Source organism: Ictidomys tridecemlineatus, unplaced genomic scaffold (genome assembly GCF_052094955.1).
Source record: "Ictidomys tridecemlineatus isolate mIctTri1 unplaced genomic scaffold, mIctTri1.hap1 Scaffold_57, whole genome shotgun sequence".
NCBI classification, from domain to species: domain Eukaryota; kingdom Metazoa; phylum Chordata; class Mammalia; order Rodentia; family Sciuridae; genus Ictidomys; species Ictidomys tridecemlineatus.
The window spans coordinates 733,281-756,535 of NW_027523832.1; the positions used below are offsets into that span (position 1 = coordinate 733,281).

At 40.9% G+C, this 23,255-nt stretch overlaps 1 pseudogene; it reads right to left on the bottom strand.

The window, feature by feature from the left end:
* The window catches only part of LOC144374069 (junctophilin-1-like), a 67,525-nt pseudogene that overhangs the window by 38,848 nt on the left and 5,422 nt on the right, over positions 1-23,255 (bottom strand).

Below are 23,255 nucleotides of genomic sequence, written 5' to 3' on the forward strand. Positions count from 1 at the left end.
ACTCACTTTATGATGACTCTCAAACTACACACTCCTTTTGGGCACGGAATGAAGATTTTACTGGAGAGTTTATGGCTGGGCAACCACAGGCTCATCCACACGTGAAGCCAAAGGCATGGGAGAGCTGCTGTGTAAACTGAGGGACACCAGCAAACTAGTCCAAAGAAATACATCTACACGAAAAACTCAAGACCCACTAAACCAAGCAAACTTTAATAATGGGGAAAAAACTTTTTCTATAGAAATCGTCCTGAGAAAATGGAGCAATAGTTCACTTGGGTCTGATTTTCATTTCTTTACATAGGATTGAAAGGAAATGACCAAGGTGGCCTAACTTAACTGCAGGAGCAGCAATGACGATATCCATCACAGACATGCCACTAGCTGCTGAGAAAGATGATAATGCAAATCTGCTTAGCAAGAACAGCAGGATGGTCTAACAGATTAATAATGGTAATTAAAGCTTTAGATGCTAAAAAAGAGAGTGACAATCCCAAGGATATTTAATTGAAAAATGCACGATAATCATAACCCGTCCACCGCACACCAGGAGCTGGGTATGTTCCAAGAAGGCCCTCAGATACCCACTGTGCTGCCCTTGCCACCCACAGCCACTTGGAACCCTTTTTTCCACACTCTGTGTAGAACAAACCCTTCTCATGGTTCAGGATCCAACTCTAACCATCTTTCCTCCTATGAGGCCTTTCCTGAAGCTTCCACATGGATAAATCCCTCTGCTCCTCTAAGCTTTAGCCAGCACTTAAAAGATTCTGAAAAACACAGTGGATTCTGTCATGTCCCCTACTCTTCTTCTTATGTCACAGTGAGGGAACACACAGCTCCCTCCAGAACTCCTTCTATACCCCAAAGTGTTTGCTCACAGTCACGTTGACAAGCACGTGTTAATAAAGGAGAGTGGTCTAAGTTTTCATGCCACAAAACCCAGGGTGACTGGGTCTGGAGGACTGACTTATAGGCTCCCATTTTAAATTAATTCTTCCAGTGTCATTTTATAGACTACAAATCTACCCTACTGTATACACAGAGAGAAACTGCTTTTCACTTATTTCCCCAAAGCCTACACAGACACACTTAGATAAGGATAAAATGAAGATGTTCTAATAAGCTTAAGACAGACATTTCACACTGTGAAATGCAGACTAGTCTAACCTCATATTTTAAAATCTGGCTGTTTCTTCTGAACAGGCTGACTAAAGTAATGCAGGTAGCAACACAAAAACGCAGGTGTGTAGGTTGGTAGTTGTGTTGAGAAGTCCAATCAAGTCCTGCTCAGCAAGGTGAGACCCAGGACAAAGCAGCCCGTGTTCAGCCCGCAGCTGTTTAAACTTTTGTAGCAGATGCACCCAGTGGAGAATCATGTCAGACTGAGTTTCAGAAGGGAAACCTGCAGTACAAGTATCTATCTCTATAGCCACAGTTTGCATACACCCTGGATCAGCTTCAGGAACTTAAACAGAGGTGCAGCCTGGGCTTTCTTCTTCTTCTTTTTATTTTTTTTTCAGATGTGTATGCAGTGTACTTAAAACTATTTACCCTAAACTGGAATTTGGATGAGAATTTCTGCAGTGAGACTTATGAGCACCAACAGTCCCACTGGGTACAGTGTCTCAGAAGCAGTATCCTATGTCCAGTGTGACAGCAGAACAACTCTTGATGTGCTCCATTAAGGGGTAAGAGAGCTCACAGATGCTGAGCAGCATTTCAAATGCTTACGGCATAGCAACTCATCGAGCGTGCACACTAACCCTGTGGGTTCTATCAACAATCACCCTCACTTTACAGATGAGGGAAACAAGGCATGGAGATGCAAAGTCAATTGCTTGTAAGGCCACTCAAAGCAACAGAGCCAGTTTTCTGGTTCTCAAGTCTGTGTTCTTAACCACTACCCCATACTGCAGAAATAACTCAAAATAATTCCCTAAAACTCTCTGAGGAAAAAAGAAAATCAGGCCCTCATGTTAAAGATGAATCATTTTGCCTTTCTCCCCTCTGAATTTCTTGGTGATGTAGCTCACGCTCACTTCTTTTCTGATTTTAGGAATCACAATCGAAATGAGAGCCAGCTTGAGCTGGCTAATTGCCTCTCCTTCCCAGGACCACACTGACTAAAATTAGGGAGGGTCCTTTATCAGAGGTGAAACTACAGAGCAGTGCCAGGATAGGCTGGAGACCTGTGTTAGAAGACCTGGGGACCAAGACGCCCATCTCTCACCTGCAGTTCCTGGAGAGGAAGGACTATCCTACTGCATGAAGACCAGGGTTCCTCAGTATTGCCTTCATCTCAGACTCACCTTCCAAATTATAGCACAGGCTCATTCTGGTCTGTCTTGTGGGATGGAATTGGGGTGACAACCCTGCAAATCTGAGTGAGCTTCTTTGAAGGAGGGAGCTGGTGGAGCCATGCAACCTGCAGCCACTAAACACAAGCGGCCCAAGGGGCGTGAAGGGGAATCCTGTGAATGAGCTCCTGCACCCAGGGCCTAGGGACTTCTCTGTAACTTGACTTCTCCCTGCTGAAAATCAACTTTCCCAGCTCCTGCTCTCTGTGCACCTCTCTCAGCCTATTGAGTGATTAACCTGACCACAGACCTATCTCATTCATGTCTCCAGTCTCAGTTCTAATGGAGGCCTGTGAACACTGTAAGGAAGACAGAAAAGCCAAGGCAATGTCAGTTACATCGACTCAGACAGGCCAACAAATGGCAGGCCAGGATAGATCTGCCCCGAGTCACACAGGCCAAGGCACAGTAGGCTAAAACCAGCACTGGGTACCAATTCTATACCCAATTCTCTTTTCCTAGGAATTCCTTCTCTTCCTTCTAACAACTGTTTTGGGTGTTGCTCCCACACGTTGCCCGGCTTCCATGTAGCTATTGCATTGCTAGTTGTTTCCATATCCACCTCTGTCACTTGGTCATACAACTTCCTGGATGACAGAGACATCTTTTTCATCCTGATTTCTCCCAAGGTACCAACTGTGCTTGGTTTACTTGGAGTAGGCATTTGAGACGTGTTGGTTAAAATGGTTACAAAATTCACTCTAACATAAATATTTGGTGTTTACCTGCCAATTCAAGTTTAATGCACATAACAGTCTGCCAAGCATCTACCACTCTTCTACTCTGCAGATGAAGGACTGTGAGATATGCCAAGGTTAAGCCAGGTGTCCCACTCCCATAGCCAGCAGCACAGAGTCTGAACCGACTCTCCAGCTGCAGAGTAAGTCTTGTTAACCAGTATCCACACACACCGCCTCTCTGAGCCCTGGAACCACACAGGTATAAATGACAACAGCATGTTCATTTTTTCAGGGAAGAAATAATGAAATCTCTTAATCCTCCAGGATTTTGCCCATGCAGACCCCTGTGCTTGGAAAGTTATTCCTTCCTTTTCTACCTTATGAAATTCCATGTTCCCTCAAGACCCTGCTCAAGATGAACTCTTGAAAGTCTCTTAGTGTCTCCAAGTGGTTAGGGACCCTCTGCTGGGCTCTTACATATATTGTCCTTTGCTCTGTCACTGCTTACAAGATCTTAGATGACCTGTGTGAGATTTCTTCTCAATCTCTTGCCTCAGACTATGAGATCTCTGAGGGCAAGGGCTGCCTTTCATGATACTTGGCATGGAAACATTTAATAATTGTTGGTTGTAAGGATTTATTAAGCACCTATTAAATATTCACCTGATCTTATTTAATTCTTCCAATCTCCTACAACTAGGTGCCAAATTGTCCTGTTTTTTGGATAAGAAAGCTAAGGTGTCATAGGTCTCAGATTCTACCTGAATAAAATATCCTACCTCAGCTCAGTCTAAGGTCCCAGAGTCTTTCTGGCATCCTTGTACCAAAACACAGGTTGGAGCCAGTACCCTGGGCAGAGCAGGATGTTCTCATGAAGTTTGCCTGCAGGTGGATTTCTTGGGTTCTTGTTCCTGGGACCTGATCTGAGACCTGTGAAAAGAGTAGGTACAGTCTCCAAGTCATGGGCCAGTGGGACCTCTAAAGCTGCAACTCCTTCATTTGCTCATCTCATTTCATTTATGTGTACTTCAGCTGAGCCCAAGGAAATCGGTGTCACTAGCCACAAAAGAACTTCATGTCTACTTAACTGAACAACTTGTATGCAACAACCTCGGTAAGACTTAAAAAATGCATATGTAATATAGCAGTGTCGAGTTGAAATATGAACTGTCAGAAACCTGATTAAACCTTAGCCTGTACTGCATATTCTAAATCTCTAAAGAACACCTCTAATTCAAAGAAGATAAACCAATCACAACCAACTATTTAGAGTACCTACAGTGTCTTGACATCTGTGTTAAGTTCCATGCAAAGTATAAAAACTGAATTTTTATTATCTATGTGGTATAGATTAATAAACATGAAGTAGGCCCCTAAAGTCTAAAAATAACCTACTCACAATTATCACTTTCCTTCCCGGTACTGTATGAGTAAACATTTTATTCTGGTACAGACCCCAGAGTTACTTCTTATTAAAAGCCATCATATCTTGCTTTAGATTTATGTTTAATTATTAGGAGAATCTTTTAGTAATTCTATCTGACTTTATAGCTCATTAGTTATTATTTATTAATTAAGACTTATGAAAGTTATTTAGAATTCAAGTGAGAATTTCATACTAATAAAGATGCAAAGGGTGCGGGGGGGAAATTCCTGAAAATGTCATGAGAAAATCCAGTAATAGAGCTATTTTCTTTTTTTAATTTATTTTTCAATTTTCAGTGGACATAATATCTTTAGTTTTATATTTTATGTGGTGCTGAGGATTGAACCCAGCGCCCTGCACATGCCAGGCAAGCACTTTACCACTTGAGCCACATCCCCATCCGAGAGCCTATTTTCAATTCCCAAAGTTCTTTATACCTATTTGGTGCATCTCCTGCAAAGATAGCAACTTGCCTAAAAATTCCATTTAACCCATCAGAAAATGCCTTTCCTAACCACCCTTATAGCCTTATTAAAGTATAATTGATAAGTAAAACTCACATATGTTTACAGCGTATAATTTTCATATATGAATGTTTTCATATATGAATAAATTCTGGAATGATTAAATTGAGCTAATTAACATATCCAAGCAATCCCTTCTCTTCTGTGGATTGAAAACAAACATTTTATGTTTCTTGCTAACTCAAAGTCCTCATACAGACCAGGAGTATAAAGAACCACTCAATGCAATCCATGATTGTGCAAGAGCAACGAGCACGGCTCTGGCTGCAGTGTGTGCCCTGGAACACCAGGAGTATGAATGACAACGGCATTTTCATTTTAACAGGGAAAAAACAAACAAATCTCTCATTCCTCCAGGCTTTTTTAGCCATGTTGGCACATGTGGAAAGTTCTTCTTCCCCTGTCTACTTCTTGAAGCTGGAAGAATTTATGAAGTGTTTGTGATGCAAACAATTATATTTTGACTCATTTATTAATAAGAGCAAAAATATTTTTTTTCATAATTTCCTGTTTTATAACCCTTAAGGAATACTGTTAGTGAACTAGAGTAGAATATTCTGTAATGACATTTTCCTAATAGAGAAATGAGACTGCCTGTCAGGGACCCCTTCACTTTGCTGAACCCACCACACCTTCCTGCTTCCCTTCAGAGGGATAGCAGACTGAGATGAGCTGGGGGCCTGCTCAAGTAAGGACTTGACCACCACCAAGAAGGCTGGACTATGCTCCAGGATAGCTCTCAGGCCCTCCATGGATTCTTCATCCTGCTCCAGAGACGAAGGTCAAACAAAGCAACCCTACCAGAAGGCTGAGTAGGGACCAGGGAAAGAAAAGATATAGATGGTACTGGGTCATGAACAAAGAACAGGTCCTCAGCTCCCCTTAATTTTGTTCCTACTCTGAACTCAAAGTGTTCTTTGCAGAACTCCTAACTCACTCTTCATCCTACCTCCTTCATGTAGTTAAACTATCTGGCAATGTCAAACATTAGCCACTGCAAGTTTTCACACTCTAACTGGTAAGACAAATATCTTTACACAAGACACTGTGCTTATTTTTTGTTGTGTTTTGCACACAAAGAACTAATAAAAAATGAAAAATGCCTTTTGTGAGGCAAAGAAAGTCACAGGTATTAATTTCATCCTTTTATACAGACTGAGTCAAAGACAACTATCAGCATGAAGAGTTAGCTAAAGCTCATGATAACATCACGGTGGACTAGTTAGTGTGAAAACTACTATATGGATTATGTCTTCACTAATTTGATTAGATTTTAGATGATGGAATTACGCTAATGTATTACATTTCAAACCACAATCAAACCTTGTTTGGTATCTTATTATAAAATCATCTCTGCTTTTTCCTTAGAGATCTCTCTTCCCTAAGCCCCTTCTTAACAACTGTTTATGATAAATGTCAATCAATCTTTGATTTTTTTCATTTCCTCAGGAAGTCCTTAAACATTCAAGGATCTATAGCTCCAAACATGAGACTCATGTATCTTATTCCACCTTGAATGCCCAAGCAAGATTTCTTCTCGTCTTCCCCCAAGTGTCTCGACAATACTCACAGTTCCACAGGTGCTTTTAGCTAACTGTATTAGTATCTTTAGAGTTCTAGCTGCCTCGTACACAACTAGCTGCATCTGAGATGGTTTTCCCTTTATAAAGTTCAAGGGTCTAGTTTTCTTTGCCTGAATTGATTTATTCATGTCCTTTCCTGTCCCCAACTTCTGTGGCTTGCAATCTGCTGTGTGCACAGCAGCTAAGATCACCCTCCTCAGATGTTGTTTTGTTCATGTTTCTAACTTCCTCAGAACTTGGAGATGGTTTCCATTTGTATGTTGCATAATACCTGATTAGTGCTATTAAGAGTCTTTCATAGTCAGGCACCTCATATCTAATTGTCCTCTGCTCTTTCCATGACCCAACTGTGCTCTACACCACAGCAATCCAATGGGTCTCTTGGATTATACACCCGACAGGGTGGTGCAGAATTCAGAAGGGTTTTTGAGTACATTTTTTGTACTCACATTGGTGAATAAGACTCCTCAGAGGATGAAGCTCCAGAGTCTAAATATGACAGCAGGGTTGTATTAAGCTTCTCCAGCCTCCTACTTTCCTGTTTTTTTTTTTCTTTCTTCTTCTTTTAAATTCTTTGCTACCAGAAACACTAATTTTCAGGAATTTTGGGAGTAGCACCACTACTGCTCTCCATAAGTTTATGAACTTTCTGGATTGCATTTTTCCTAGTGGTAGGATGAAGACAAGAGGAAGCTGTCTGCATGGGGAAAATCCTTGTCTTCTAGTTCTAGTGACCACAAGAGTCATGCAGGAACATCAACACAGAATGTCAAGAGGTCAATGAGGCCCAGATCAGACCTTCTCCAGCAGACTCTGGAATGGCACTGCCCACAGACAAGGAGCACTGGTGGTCTTTACTGCCAGAGTGGGCTTCCTTCTCCTCAAGTTGTTCAGTCATGAGACACACTATCCTTCCCCACCTGGCAATACCTCCACTCACCTCTGCCAATCATGTCTCAGCCTCCTTTGAAAACATTGCTCACTGATCAAATTCAAGTCACTCCAGACCAACTCTACCTGGCACCCAATGTGAAAATTATATCAGATCTCCTTTATTCATGCCATCTAATTTTTCTGCCTTTGGTTGTTAACTCATTGCCTCTTAATGATCAGCATGTGCTCACACATACACTCACACGTTTACGTGAACACTGTGGGGAGTGGGAGGCCCATTCTCTTTTCTTTGTTGGCTTATTCCTTCTGTTTCCCTTGAAGCACCTTTAAAAATCTTATTATTGGGCACTGAATGCAGTGGTGGCTCTGTAACTGTGACCAATATGGCAACTGCAATTTAAACTTTCAAATACAATAATATTTAGTAACTTTGACACTGCAAAAATAACACATCACTGAAGATTCTAGGGTAAAAAAAAGAAAAAGAAAAACCCGTTTACATACGCTTTTCTTACCCTTGTTTTAATTTGTGGAATTAAACATTAGCAACTGTCTGTTTGCTAATCAGATTTTAAGAATTCCAATGGGCTGAAAGTTATTGTGAACTAGTGAAGTGTAAGAAGGATAACTTTCAAAATTCTTTTAATGTCTAATTCATACGGTAATATGAGGGGAAAAGAAAACATTACCAGGATATGAGGCCAAATTAAAAACAGTCATTGGAACTGCTTTATGAATAAGCCAATTAATCATTTTTAATTCCTCTAAGCCCAACTATTATGACATTTACATAAACTGTCCTGAAACCTTCGTGGAATGAGCAGGGCGGTATTCAACAGTGCTGGCTGAATTGTTTTTGCACTATTTTTAACTACTTCCTGCCTGTATGTGTTACCTCTGTCAGACTCTAAGCCAGTGATGGGGTCAGGCCCACACTCCTCTTTGTCCTTTGGATCCAGCATGGTATGAAGTGTGTATTTGATAATACTTCTGAGATGAACAAAAGAATGATCAGCATTCAAGTAATGATCCTGGGTACTTCTAAAAAGTTTTTAATTTTGATCTTCCTAATTATACTTTCATTCCTAATGGTTTATACCATAGGAATGTTTCCCTTTCAATCCACCAATCCTCTGACCCAGGACAAATGTGGAGTTGGAAAAGTGAAAATGTCAGTGATATCTCACTGTTTTCTGAGTAATTTCTATAAGAAGCATCGTTGGTTTTGGTATGTAAAGTCAGGTCTAAAAACAGGCAGAAAAGGGAAAATTCACACAGTAATGAGATCCCAGGCTCAGGTTTTCTGTAATAATTTGGAAAAGTTTCCCACTTCTTGCATCCATTTTATTGATTGAGACTCATAAAGAAGGGTTTCTTTATATGTTTGAAATAAATCATCCATATTCTGGGAATGAATGAACCTTTCCGTTAACCTCATGGGCAACACACAACATCTTACACTTGCTTCTGCTCCTCACCCACTATTTCCAGTACACCAAGTCCTGCTGATTTTATCCCATGGCTCCTGCCCTTGACCAGAATCTTTACCGAAATCTCCTCCCAGACCAGGCCTCCAGTCTTGGTCCCCCTGAATGCCTTCTCCATGAAGACATCAGACCTCCCATCTCAAAGGCAGATGGCTCTCTGTTCAAATCCCTTTGAAGACCTCCTAAAGCCAACAGTCAAAAATGCAGCTTCCAAATCTAGATCTTGTTGCCTATCATGTCCCAGTCTCTACCTACCAAACCTCAGAATACACTCTGGGAAGCTTGTAAAATGCAAATGTCTGGGCCTCATCCTAAGAAATGTTAAATTCAATACTGGATAGAAAAGCAGGAACCTTTTTTTTTAAAAAAAAATATTTTTTAGTTGTTGATGGACCTTTATTATATTTATTAATATGTGTGGTACTGAGAATCGAACCCAGTGCCTCCCACATGCTAGGCAAGTGCTCTGCCACTGAGCTATAGCTCCAGCCCCAAGAACAGGAACTTTTGAGCACTCCTTGTGATTGCCATGGGTGGATAAATGGTGTCCATCCTGGAGGGCACCACTTGCCCTAGAGAAACATTGTTCTTCCAGGCCCATCTGCTTGCACGAACTTAGGCTGTACATACACTTTCATTTCATTGTGTCTCTGCTCTGATGCTTCCTTCCTTCTGTAACATCCCTACCATTTGCTTCTGGCCTAAACTCCCCTCCTTTTCACAGCTCAAGCTCAGCCTCATTCCATTAAGCCCTATGTGCCTTCAGGGTCCTTCTTCTTTTGCATTTGCATAGCATTTTTTCTTAGAATTTACTCTATTATACTGACATTATCTGTTCATGCTTGGCCTGCAAATTTTGTGGCAGTTGAAGAATAACATCTTTTCAATGACACAATGATAAATCAAAGTTTGTGACTAAATAATACCATCCCCTGACAGCTTCACCTTTATGAACTGAAGAAAAGTACATGGGTTCAAGAAAACATTCCTAACCCAATTCTCTAAACCCAGAGATGAAAAGCCTGTTATGCTACCTGAGACTCAGACTAGAGCCATCAATTTTCTACAGACACACAGGGTCGTGATGAAGATTAGAGGAGATAATAATGTCAAGGTCACACCACAAATCCAGGCACCAGATAACCACTCAAAGAGCTGTTGGCTGTCTATGTGGCCCAAAGGTTTCACCCAACTCAGTATCCTCAGACCAAAATGGGAAGGGCACAGGTACTAGCATATGATTCCCTTACGAAAATGTTGAGCAATGTCTACATGACTTCCTTATCTGGAAACACTGCCAAAAAAAAATAATTCACTACCAAACAATTTTGATGTCTCTGGATCGAAATATTGCTAACAGGATTCCTCTATCACACCTAATCATATTTCTACAGACTCTACGCAGGAATCATTTGATTCTCTAAACTTTTAAAAAGAAACCACTAATCACTTTCCATTTTGCATTATGAAATTTGTAGACATTTTATGTATTTCCTGTTCAAAGTGTTCCTATTATCAGGGGCAAGATCGTTTATTTGAAGAGACATTTTCTGAGATTGAGTCATTGAGCCTGCTACGGACCTTAAACATAATCACAACTAAGAGAAGTTAGACAAAGTGAGCTGGCCTGGAGTGAGGACATTGTTGACAGAGAGTGCTCCTTGTGCAGAGATCCTAGAGAAGTGTCTGTGATGAGCCTGCCCAGGCTGCCTCCTGGGGTGGAGGTCCCTCCAACCTGCAGCCCTGCAGCATCTGCCAGCTGTGTAAGACCACCACAAACTGAGCTGGGTATTTGCTTTTAACGGCAGGTTTCTTATTAATCTCTGTATTCCCAGGGCCTAGTGCCATGTCTGGACAGAGCTGGCACTAAATAAATGTTTGCCAAATGATGTTTCTTTAGAATAATAATTTATGAGAGTGGTATTTTGTTCCAGGATGTTGCCAAGGGGGAAAAATAATCCAACAGATCTTGGCTGCTCACTGGGTAGTATCCCTGGTCAGAAATCTTAGAAAGCATAATTTTATAAATTCAGGAACAGAAATTTTGATACCTGAATTGCACTGTCATCAGGCAATGGATTCCTACTCATTTAAGGCGAGAGCTGCTGACCTTTACCTCTTAAAAAGAGTTGTGTCTAGTATCACACACACAGGATTCCCCTTCCTCTGTAAGTCCCCTAAACATCTTTGTTTCTTAGAGTTGGGATCTGAACTGAACCCTGTGGCAGATCACAAGTCCAGTGCTAATTTCTCACAGTCCCAGGCCCATGTTCTCTGTTATCATTTGGGATTGCATTTCAAAATTTAAGAAGTGAAAAATCCAAATTCATCTTTCTCCGCAAGTTTCCTGTCTGAGTAAACAGGGCTACCATCCATCCAGCTGGCCAAGCCAGGAGCTCAGGAGTCACTCTGACTCTTCCCACACCTACTCAGTACCTGGTCAGCCCTAGTGGTTCTGCAGGGGTGGGGGGCTCTCATCCATGCATTTGCTTCTTTCCATCCCCACTGCCACTGCTTAGCTCAACCTGTGGGCTCTTACCCAGATTACTAGTTACCAGGTGACTACTTAAAATTGTCTCCAGTTTTACTGCCCCTTACCTTCTCCAATCCCTCTGCTATCTGCAGCCACAGTGGTCTTTCCATTATTATTCATCTCTCAGACCTCCCCACCCCCCACAACTACCATTCCCTTTTCCGACAACATTCCACATTTTGTCATGCCCTCAAATATATAAGGGCTATTGTCCTTTGCACTCTCCTGTGTCTTCTGGAAAAAAACATCCTGTGGTTGCCAGGCTGGATGCTGCCTGCAGAATCCTGCCTCCAGCCCCAGACTATGATTAAGCCCCTGCTATGTGCTACCTAAGCTCACAGCAACATGCCAATTATCTGATAGGTAACTGCTTTTTAAAATCTGCCTAACTCAAGTGGTAGCGTGCTCGCCTGGCATGCGTGCGGCCCGGGTTCGATCCTCAGCACCACATATCAACAAAGATGTTGTGTCCGCCGAGAACTAAAAAATAAATATTAAAATTCTCTCTCTCTCTCACTCTCTCTTTAAAAAAAAATCTGCCTAACCAGACTCCATAAAGGGAAAGAACTAGGTCTTAATCATGATTTTACAATTACATGACAACCTATTAATACAATGAGAAAATCCATCCACAGCTCAAATGATTTTCAAATCACTGGGCCAAGCAGGAGTGAGGATGGAAACGAGTCACCAGGGTTGGTGGGAGGGTAGGTAACACTCCATCACCTGATGTGTCTCCATTCTTACCCCCGAACCCTAGATTTCTGGTTTCTGTGGTGTATCTCCTCAACATGTTCTGACTAACCATTCCCCTAATGCAAGAAAATACATTAAATCTAGAAATTCAAAAATCAAATTTGAAAATATCCCACATCTATGTAAAAAGTTAAACAGGAACTTTCAGACCCAAGCAACTGAGACCAAACCTTGACAGAGTAAAATCTGCCAAAAGGTTTAATCTTCTTTAGAATTTTTAAAAAATTAGCAAAAAAGTATAACAGAAGTTATCTGTTGATCGTTGGCATAAAATCTATTGTTTTGCTAGAAAGTGAATAAATATATTTTAGTTGGCTTAAATAAGTTTCTTTTGGCCACATGGAAATTCTAAGAAGATTGACTTCAAAGTGTTACACTGTTTTGAAGGCAATTTTGATTCCTTACATATTAAATTTCTGAGAAAGAAGCTTATTTTTCATTTAGCATACTATACAAATAAATGTGAAACACCAATTAAAATAGAAGGGCAAAATTATGAAAAGCTGATTTGATTTTATTCTCAGGAGGCTCTTGTACTAAAGCTGAATGACTTGCATAAATACCTTTGGCATTTGCTGGACCCTGTTCCTAATCACAATGTTCATATTTCATCTATAATAAGAAAAGCATCTCAAAGATTTGCAAGGCACTAGTCTTGCAAGCATCCAGTCTGGTGTCTTGAGTAAAGTGATATTGGCAAAGTCAGCTTAATCCATAATGGAAAATTGTGAGCAGGGTGCTTCGGCTGCCTGGCAGCTGCTGCTAGGAGCAGCCTCCCAGCTCTGTGAGCTTGTACACAAACTCTACCACTTGCCCCAAACAGAATTTTCCAGTCAATGCTGAAATCCAGAATATGAATGCTGTCACAATTTGGGGGACTTTCCAGAAATTATAATAGTAGGGTGTTTTCTGTTACAGATGAAGCTATACTAAAAACAATCTGCTGCTTTAATTCTTCAAACTTATACCACCAGGACAGTGTTATATTTCAGAGCTAAATGAGATGGAATCTGTTTAAATTTGAACGATCTAAGCAAACTCTAGAGTTAAAATAAGGTCAATATGTGTCCCCCAAACCTCGCTTGCCATCATCCTGGGTTTTTGGTTTTTATTTTTTTCTCTAGTATTCCCAGCCAGTTTTCACTAAGTAGATTTCTGCACAATTAAATATTATCTCATATCCCATTCATGGCACAGAAAAGCATCTTCTCCTGCCTGGCCTTCCTTGTTCAGTAATAAAAATAGAGAGACATGCCTACAAGATTTGAGTTTTAAAATGCATGTTTTTAATAACCTAAAAGTCTGGATTACTGTGTGATCTTTCCATTCATTATAGCCTGCAACTAATTCTCATTAAATTTGTTGCCAAGGTCAATGCTTGGCACCAGAATCACGAGGCACCACACAGCTTTGTAGATTCAAACAGCAATTCTTTATTCCCGCTCTCACACCGCCTCCACACAGGTCCAGGGGCAATCGCGTTCTGCCGTCTCCCGCACAAAACACCTACTCCACGAGGCTATCTCCAAATCCCATTTTAATCTCAGGAGAACTCAACGGGAACAAGCAGCAGGAACACCCTAATCCCAGCAATAATCTTCAACTTCCAACTTCCCTAAAACCCATTATCTTAAACTGGCAACGCCTTAAACTCAAGGAGCCGGTTACTTCCTCAAACCTGATCAGCTCTAAACCCGGATCTGCCTAGGTCCTTGAGCAAGGTCACCTCATTAAAGCATGCATGCAATGTCCCATCAAATGTCCTCTAAGCAGCATGGGGTACGCTTGGCAAGGGAATTTCGATGCGTCATTCCTACTTGGTAATGGCCCTCAGCAATTTGTATTCAATTGAACCTACTTATTAGTCATGGAAATGCATGCCCACCTCAATGCCTCTGAGTTTGTGAATGAGCCTGGACTTGTGGGGGTGTGGGACTGGAGGAAGAGGTTTTAAAAGAAAGATATTCAGAAGCAAAATACCCAAAGAAGGTTTTACCAAGTTCTCCTAACACAATGTGTTCCCATGTTGTGCATAATGGCCTTTTAAACTCCAGGTGTTGTAACTGCAGAGCTGAAGGAGGGGTGCCCCCACTAGAGCTCCGTGTCTCCTTTACACCTCCTAGTACTACTGCATCCAAGCCTAGACCTTCCTTGGGGGCAGGACACAGCTGCCCCCTGGGAGGTCATCTTTTAGGTTCCAGCTGCTCTCTCTGAACATCCACAGAGAATCCTTGGTGCATGCTCCTGTGTCCTGGATAGAGAAGCATTAGTTTCTTTAAACAGCATGGAGACAAACGTGAGGAAGTTAAATCAGGCTCCATGCTTTCTTCCCTTTGAGACAGGAATTCTTTGTAAAGAGGAGAAACATGCATTTAAACCCTTACTGTACAATAAAAAATTATAATATGCATAAAAGGACCATAATGACCTACAGAAACATACTTAAACAATATGAAGGTAAAAATATTTTATTATCCTATATTGTCTTCAGAATAGTAGCCCAGCATAATTCAATAGAAATTCATATGCCATTTCTTTTCAGTCTTTAAAAATATGTAACTGGCTGAGTTCAGTGGCATATGCCTATAATCCCAGTGGCTCAGGAGGCTGTAACAGGAGGATCACGAGTTCAAAGACAGTTTCAGCAATTTAGCAAGGCCCTAAGCAACTCAGTGAGACCCTTTCTTTAAATAAAATATAAAAAGGGCTTGAAATATGGCTCAGTGGTTAAGCATCCCTGGGTTTAATTCCTGATATCAATTAAAAAAAAACAGAAAACCATTATATGTATACATATATAGATAGCTGGATGATTGCCTATTGACAAAAAAAAAAAAATACATTGACTCCACACAGAACTCGGTGCTAGAGATGGAACCCAGAGTCATGTGCATGCTAAGTACACTCTCTATAATCGACCCTCGGCCCTCCCCAGCAAATCTTGATATGTACTCACATCTATGTTCAGGTGGTGGGCTTGATGGGTTTTATCCCTTTTCTTTTGCTTACCGCTGCCTCCCAAGTCTTCTCTTCCTTCCCTTTTCTTCCTCACTCCATTTTACCTCCATCCCACTCTGGCTTCTTGGTCTTCTACCAACTTTTACTTTTGAAAATGGTACTATTAGGATTGAAATACTTCCCTGGACATTAACTGAATTCACTAATTGATCATTTACAAAGCCCTGTGACATTCTCTCTCATTCAATCTTCAAAACCATCCCACTGTGAAGGCAAGGTGAATATTAGCCTCTGCTTCCAGTAACTTTTGTGAGCCTCAGATGAGGGTTTTAACCAAACCTCTGGAACTTGTTCAGAGAAGTGCTGGTTATAATAGGTGGGAATGGGGTTGGGCAGCCAAGGTGCAGATATGAAATAAGACAGGCATCACCACTAAAGAAAATAATTACATAATGATCTTTTTTATTTTTAATATTGGGGGGGGTTGTAGATGGACACAGTACCTTCATTTTATTTATTTATTTTTATGTGGTGCTGAGGATCAACCCAGTGCCTCACACGTGCCAGGCAAGCTCTCCACCACTGAGCTACAACCCCAGCTCCAAGTAATGTTCTTTTTAGCTGTAAATTCCTGTAAGTTGACCTGTCAAACAGTCTCCTCAAGAAATAGGTTTCAAGGCATTAGAAGGAATTCATCTTCCTACAATAATCATTGTGCTAACTAAAAATTAATCAGAGCCCCAGTCAAAAACAAAAGAAAAACAAAAAAGCCATGGAAAAGGTAATTTAAGGTTGATTTTTAGAAATATGAACACTAATATTACAGAAGAGAAATGATTAATTATGTAAATGATTAATTTTGATTTGTGAAAGAGAAAGGGTATCCTTTTGTGCAATAGAAATTAAAAATGTTAAAGTCCTGTCCTTTCATAATAAGTTGGCAAAGAATGAATCTTTCCCTAAAAATCAATAGTATTCAGTTTAATTTGGATACATAACATATACTGACTCATGGCTGACATTGGGTTTAAATTACTCATGAGTGAGGTGTGAATAAAGTCAAGCAACCTTGCACAGCACAGTTCTATCTACCCCACCCAACCTGATGTATTCAACTAATATCATATTATTTGAACTTAAGAACAATGTTCCCCTCCCCGACCCCAAATGTCAGGACAAGAAAAATTTTCAAAAGTAGTAAGGACAGCTGAATATTCAGCAGACTTTGAGTTTTAGAAGACAATAAACTCTCATTTCCTGACTTAGTATATACTGCCATGATGTCAAATGTATATGGGATGAAACAATATTATTAGAGTTAGAGTAAGTTGACTTCCTGGAGTTGCCATGTCTTAAGAGAAACATTCATATGTACCACTGATGAGCTCAATACCTGTGAAGAATGCAGAAAAGTTTGGCTTAACTTGAAGTTCTATTCTCTGGCCATGCCTTATAATGATAATAATGAAGTTGAAAGGGTACTTAAGACCCACACTTTTGCAATTTCTGCACTTTCTGGACTATTAGTATAGTATGAATTATTGGGGGCTAAGTTTCCTTACTTCCAACTATGGTTCATAAATGCCCAGCAAAATCAAATTAAAAGGAGCACTCATACCCTAAGCGGTAAGAATTTAATTCTTCATTCATCATTACTAGAGCACTTACCTACGTCCGTGATCTAAGCTTATGATGAAGACACAAAAGGGAGCAAACTGTCCTTTGGGATCAGTCCATCTTTCCCAATCCAGTTGTAGCAAGAGATATTCAACAAATGCACTGATGTGCAACAGTAATTTAGTGTAACTGGGGGGATTTAAATCTAGAGGATGGAAGTGGAATGGGAGGATGTGGGGTCCAGGAACCTGTGAGGAAAAGACTTTACACCTAAATCTTAATGAGGACTGTGGAGTTGACCATGTAGAGGGAAGGGCTGAGCATCAACTCTCCTCCCCAGGTAAAGAAAGCTGTCACAGCTGAGTCACTTTGAGGGGAGTGTGGCATGAAACTGTATCTTTTAAATAGAAAGTATGGGAAAGAGTTGGTTTTTTTTTTAAATCCTACAAGAACAGCATGCATCATTTTTATTTTTAAGTCTAAAACTGGCAAACATGGAATCCAACCTCTAGTTCTGAGGACAGATGGAGTAGCAAGTTCACCCAGACTGGAGGCCCTTCACATTCTATCCAACTGCTTCCATGCCTCATACAGCCACACCTGTGACAATGTCCTAGGGTTGGGGCTGAGGCTGGGCAGCAGGGAGAACAGTCTCCTTCCTAACATGACCTGTCTAGGTCATGACCTGTCTAGGTGCCACTGTTATCACCTGAAGTGGCACTAATGGTCGGAGAGAGGTTGGTGACAGCAGCAGCACAGTCCCACATGATTGGTGGGCCTGTCCCACTTACTGACCCTTCAGGGAAATGCTGGGAGATCAGCCAGCTATGCACCAGTGAGCTCCACTAGCTTGAGTGAAGCTGTCAGGTGAGGTGGGCAGAATAGAGTAGTTCTAACTACCTTTCTAACCCCCCCCCCACACACACCTTCTGGTTTATTCTCACAGGTCTGATATGGCCCGCTAGCATAAGCCAACACTTGGGGTTCTTGGTTGCTTTAGGCAGCTGTCTCCCATCAGTCTTCCTGTGTATCTTCTATCCTCTAGCATGGCAACTACTTCCCCCATGGCTCAGAGCACACAAAGCACTGCTTCTGACTATACCCCTTCCTAAATGATAGAATTATCTATTTCTTTCCCTGTTTGCTTACGGTGCTGGGGATGAAACCCAGGGCCCTGCACATATTGGGCAAGTGCCCTACCTGGAGCTATACTCCAGTCCATACTCATTTCCACAGAAGTGCAGTTCCCCAAGGGTCACTTCTCATTTGCTCTCTTAATCAAATGCCTTCCCTTAAAGTTCTTCCTTTAATCATCTTACTCAAGCAGCGGTAACTTCTTTAAAACATCTTTTTTTAAAAAGTTGATGGGAGTCAACAATAACCAGATGAAAAATGTGACTGAAATGACAGGGACAGCAAGGAATTACTGCAGGTAAGAGGTGAGGAAATAGCCAATGAACACCTAAGGAACTGTACGAAACTGGAATGATCAGTCTCTGCCTTGGAAATTAAGGTCCTTGGACCAGACAAGATTTCATGACTCTTCCAGATTGGAGATTAGGGGCTTTCAGTCTTCTCTACCAAAACACAGTCTGTCCATTATATTTTCTAGAAAGTATCAGGAGACCCATTTTAGTTACAATGCTCTAAACAGAATTCCAGTGATTCAAAAGGGTCCAACTAAACAGTCTGGGTAAATGTGGATGAAGGAAAGACTGAGAGGCCTGGGTGTGGGTGCTGGCTCTCTTTGTCCTAAAGTCCCCCAGGGTAGTGTGTGCTTCTACAAAACAGGACAGGTGGCATTACAGGCGGAGAGTTGGCGTGTCAGCTACTGGCATGGAGCAGCTTCAGTAAAAGCCAGGCATGCTTAATTCTCCATATATTCCAAGTTGCTCTACCACCTCTTGAACATTTCTTTAAAAACAATGTTGAGATTTTTCTTAGTTAAGGGTAGTGATTTTTACTCTCAACCAAGACAAAAGGGGAAAATTTTTTGGTTAAATCTCATCAACACAGTACTTTTTGCATTGCAGCAGAAACCTAAAGAAATTTTCTAGGACTCAGCAAGTAATGAACATTCCTTCAGTTTTGACTCGCTAGTAAAGTACCTAGTCTACTGTGTGATGTCTTCTACCCACCATTATGTCATGCCCATCATGAGAATTATGCAGGGTGCACAACAATCCTGCAGAAACAAGCCTCCTACCTCCTAAGTGTTGACTGGGAGAAACAGCACTCCCTCTCCCTTCACAGAAACAAAACAAAGTCTATAGATCCTAAAGGTAGTTGGTTCTATGTCTCCTATCTCCCTTAGGGAACACTGTTAAAGGCTACAATTATTGTCCCTAAAAGTCAACTTTTATCTTCTACTTAAGATAAAACGGGATGAGATAACATGGGGTAAAGGTACAAAGGCAGACATATTTTCTGGGATGTAAGAAACAAACAAGAGCCTCTAACACATAAAAAATAATAGAATCAAGATCAATACCATCTGGGTGGACAAACTGAATGGCTGTTAACTATTAAGTGGTCATCTTCTTGTATTGCTACTGGTGAACTAGTGATTTCCATAGCAGTAAGCTCCAGAAGTCTTAGTTTCTAGTTCTTATTCTGACATGATTGGGCCGAGCTGGGGACAGGACAACCCATCATTTTATGTTCTTAATTTTTCAATATTTTTAAAAGCTAAAATATTGGACTGGCAGTGGAATTCAATGATAAAGTGTGTTCCTAGCATGAAGGAGGCACTGGATTCCATCCCAGCACTGGGGGGGGAGGGGTACCCAAAACTCAACAGTAACAGCAATTGCAGAAGGACCAGGAAGGACTCTGCAAATACTTTGGCATTATAAAGAGCCAAAGTTATTAATAACATAGCTAGAAGTTCCTCCTTCCAGGCAGCAATCTCTAAAACCTTAAGAAAATCTTCCATTAAAAAAAATTTAAAAAGACAGTAGAATTCTAATCTCAAGAGCTAATACATAGGGAATGTTAGTCCTTCAGCTACCCTCTCCAAAAACAAGTTGCAAAACTCTATATCTGTAGTAGTAATTATAGCAAGAAATCTGAAAAGGACTAAAAAATTGAAATAAGCAAAATATAAAAGTTTAGTTTAATCTTTCTATTATGTCACCCAAATAGCAGTATTTTTTAAACTGGGGTAACACTTAACATGAGTCCTGCCCTCACCAAATTTTAAGTGCACAATCTGGTACTGTTAACTACGGGCACGGTGATGTATGGCAGATCTCTAGAATTATTCAACTTGCATAACTAACTTTCTATTCATCAGCAATAATTCCCCATTTCCCCCCTCCACTCCCTGACAACTACTGCTGTATTCAGTTTCTGAGTTTGACCATTCTGGATACCTCATGTAAGTGGGATCATGCAGTATTTGTCCTTCCATGGCTGGTTTATTGCATTTAGCATGATGAGTTGAGTGTTTTTTAAATAGTTAAGTAAAATCTGCAGTAGTTAGCTGTCTGAAAAATTTTTAGGCTAAAGTTCTCCAGGTTATAACTATAAAATATAGTACTCACAAAGTATATGATCCTACCCTTAAAAAGTCTTTCAAAAGAGAAAATGTGAATAGGACTTGGGTAAATGGGTTTTCATGAGACTAACATAATCAGAGATCATCTCTGTATCACAAGTAGCCCCCTTGTATCATGTAGTTTCCTCCAATTTAAACTAGTCATAAAAGTCAATAATAAGTCATTTGCTAGATTGTCTGTACCAGTTTATCATCTGTCAAGAATGAACTTGCCTTTAGTATACACTAGGTTGTAATGTGAAAATAAAATGGAAGAATCCAGGAATGCATTTAAAATTAGAGGTTTGGGCCTAGCAAAAGGTATAAAGTTGCTCTGAAAATTAGCTGAGGGCCAGGGAAACCAGCAAGATTAGATGTGCCAAGTAGCCCAGGTGACAAGTAAACTGAAAGTAGACTTGCTGACCAGAGAGAACCATGATCTACAATAAAAGATGTTCGGGCTGGGATTCTGGCTCAGTGGTAGAGCAATTGCCTCTCATGCAGGAGGCCCTGGGTTCGATCCTTAGCACCACATAAAAACAAATTAAAAAATAAAGATATTGTGTCCATCTACAACTAAAAAAAAGTAATTTATATAAAAAGATGCTCTGTGGAGAAAATGGAAAAAATCCTTCATGAAAGTTTGTGTTGGTGAACAGGAAACATTCACTTTAAAATAGGATTCAGTTTGGGATGAAGAGGAAAACCTTGAGGAGTTTCAACATAATATCTATCTAAAAATAGTGCAAAAAAAAAGATGGCCTCTTTCACTTTCCAATTAGTGTTTGGGATGCTCAGAAGTAAATAGTGACCCTAAGATAGCATTAAAAATAAAATAGCAGCAGCAACAACAAACTCTCTATAAGTCCAGAAGTATTAAGTTGAATCATATAAAACTGCCCATTTTTTGTACACAAAAAGTTAAGATATCAGAAATTTCATAAGGTTCAATTGAAAAGGGGGAGTTGTCCATTAACTCAATGCTAAGAATAAAAAGTTGAAGACATGCTAATACTTTGCAGTTTCAAAAAGAGGTAGAAGAGTTACTACTGAGGCCGAAACAGAATTTTTAACATTCTATGCCAAACTGATGCTTCAAGTCACACAAAACTACAGCCAGTAGGTATCTATCTAAATATACATCAAAATCTCCACATATAACCAACTTTTTCCTTTCTTTTTGTCTAACCTATGATACTCATACATAATAAAATTTTATTCCCAACATATTCCTCCAGCCCTCTTGCTGAATCCCCAAATCTAGATATTAATGGTAAACTTCAAGTACAAAGTCCTCCTGACCCTACCTCCCCATTATCAATCTATTATTCACTCTTAATCTCCCACTCCAGCCCTTCTCTACTGCTTTTTCTTCCAACCTTGGCACAGTGAGTGTCCCATCTGTCCATGTCAAGTTTCCCAGACCCCTTACCTTTTAATATACCAATGATCTAATCTTTCCTGCACAGAATGTGGACATTCTTACAAGCCTGAGTCTCTTTGCCTTTCTCATTCAGAGGAGCTCTGTTGTTTAAAACTACACACACTAGATCTTATCTTAACTTTGTACTTTTGCCATATCTAGCAGATCTTCATGGCTTTCTTAAAACCAATTTCACCTATTAAGACTTCAATGAAGTTTGAATTAATGATAATTTTACAGATCTGTTCAACTCAAACATTAGAATAAAGGTACACATTAATACTGGGTATATTTCTATGTGGAAAGAGATTGTCTCTATGGCACACAAAACAGAGCTCTCTGTAGCAGTATTTCAGAGGTTTGTTCTTTTAAAAAGGTAACTTCCTGAACGAAGGAAGAGGTGCAAAGGTTCTGAGTGAACATCATCATGCTGTTAAATAAGTTAGAACAGGAAAGGAAGTATGATGAATCTTCAACATTTTGGGGTGATGTAAATTTTCAGAAAAGCACGAGTACATCATCTCTGACTTTTATTCTACTGGGCTCATTTTTGGCAAGTGAAGAAACCTATTTGTGATGTCACCAGCAGACTGACAGACAAAATATTTTGAATGACCCGACTCAGCAAAACCACCCACCTTGCATTTACATACCTTGAATTCGCAATTTCCACTTTGGTTCTCGCCATGGCCGCTGCCCTTTGTGCGCCTTCTATTGCTCTGTCCACCTTCTCCCTAGTTTTTGTATTTCTTATTGGTATAAGCTGCTTCCTTATTCCACGGACCAGAATATTATTTTTGTATTTTCCCTCTTCTTTGGAGCGATCAGGGAACACGGTACCGCCATATCCATGCCTCTTCTTATTTGCCCACTCGCCTTCATACTTCATGCCATTGGAGCGCTCACCCGATGCCGAAACCATTGCGCTTGTAGTTCTTCCACTCGCCCATGTAGGTTTCAGTGGTGGTGGCGTCCACGTGGTCTTCCACAGGGCAGAAATCACAATCGACATCGCCAAAGCTGATGGTGGAGTTGGCATAGCTGGAACTAATTCTGCTCATGGCTGCGTCACTGCGGACGGAGCTCCGCTTGCTAGAGATGGAAGACTTGGACTCAGACTTGCGAAGTTTCATGCTTCCGAGAAGGGAGGGAGCCCCTGCGGAAGAGGCCGCCCTTTTTCTTGCCTCCAAGCTCGGCATCAGCCTGGAAGTTGAGCACGAAGCCTCCACGCCTGCCGGGCTGTCAGTTGCAGCCGCTGCATCGTGGAGCACGCTGCCATTGCTCTGCTCGCTGTGCAGGGAGGCCAGTGAGTTGCACAGGGGTGAGCAGATCACCGTGGCCATGCCATAGGGCACATTCTGGCGCACACTGTAGCCGTGCTGCATGCCTCCAGCCCACTGGCTCTGGTAGGTACCTTGGAGAGATCGCAAGAAAGCACAGCATGAGTCAGGGGTACATGGGTGCGACGCCTGTGAG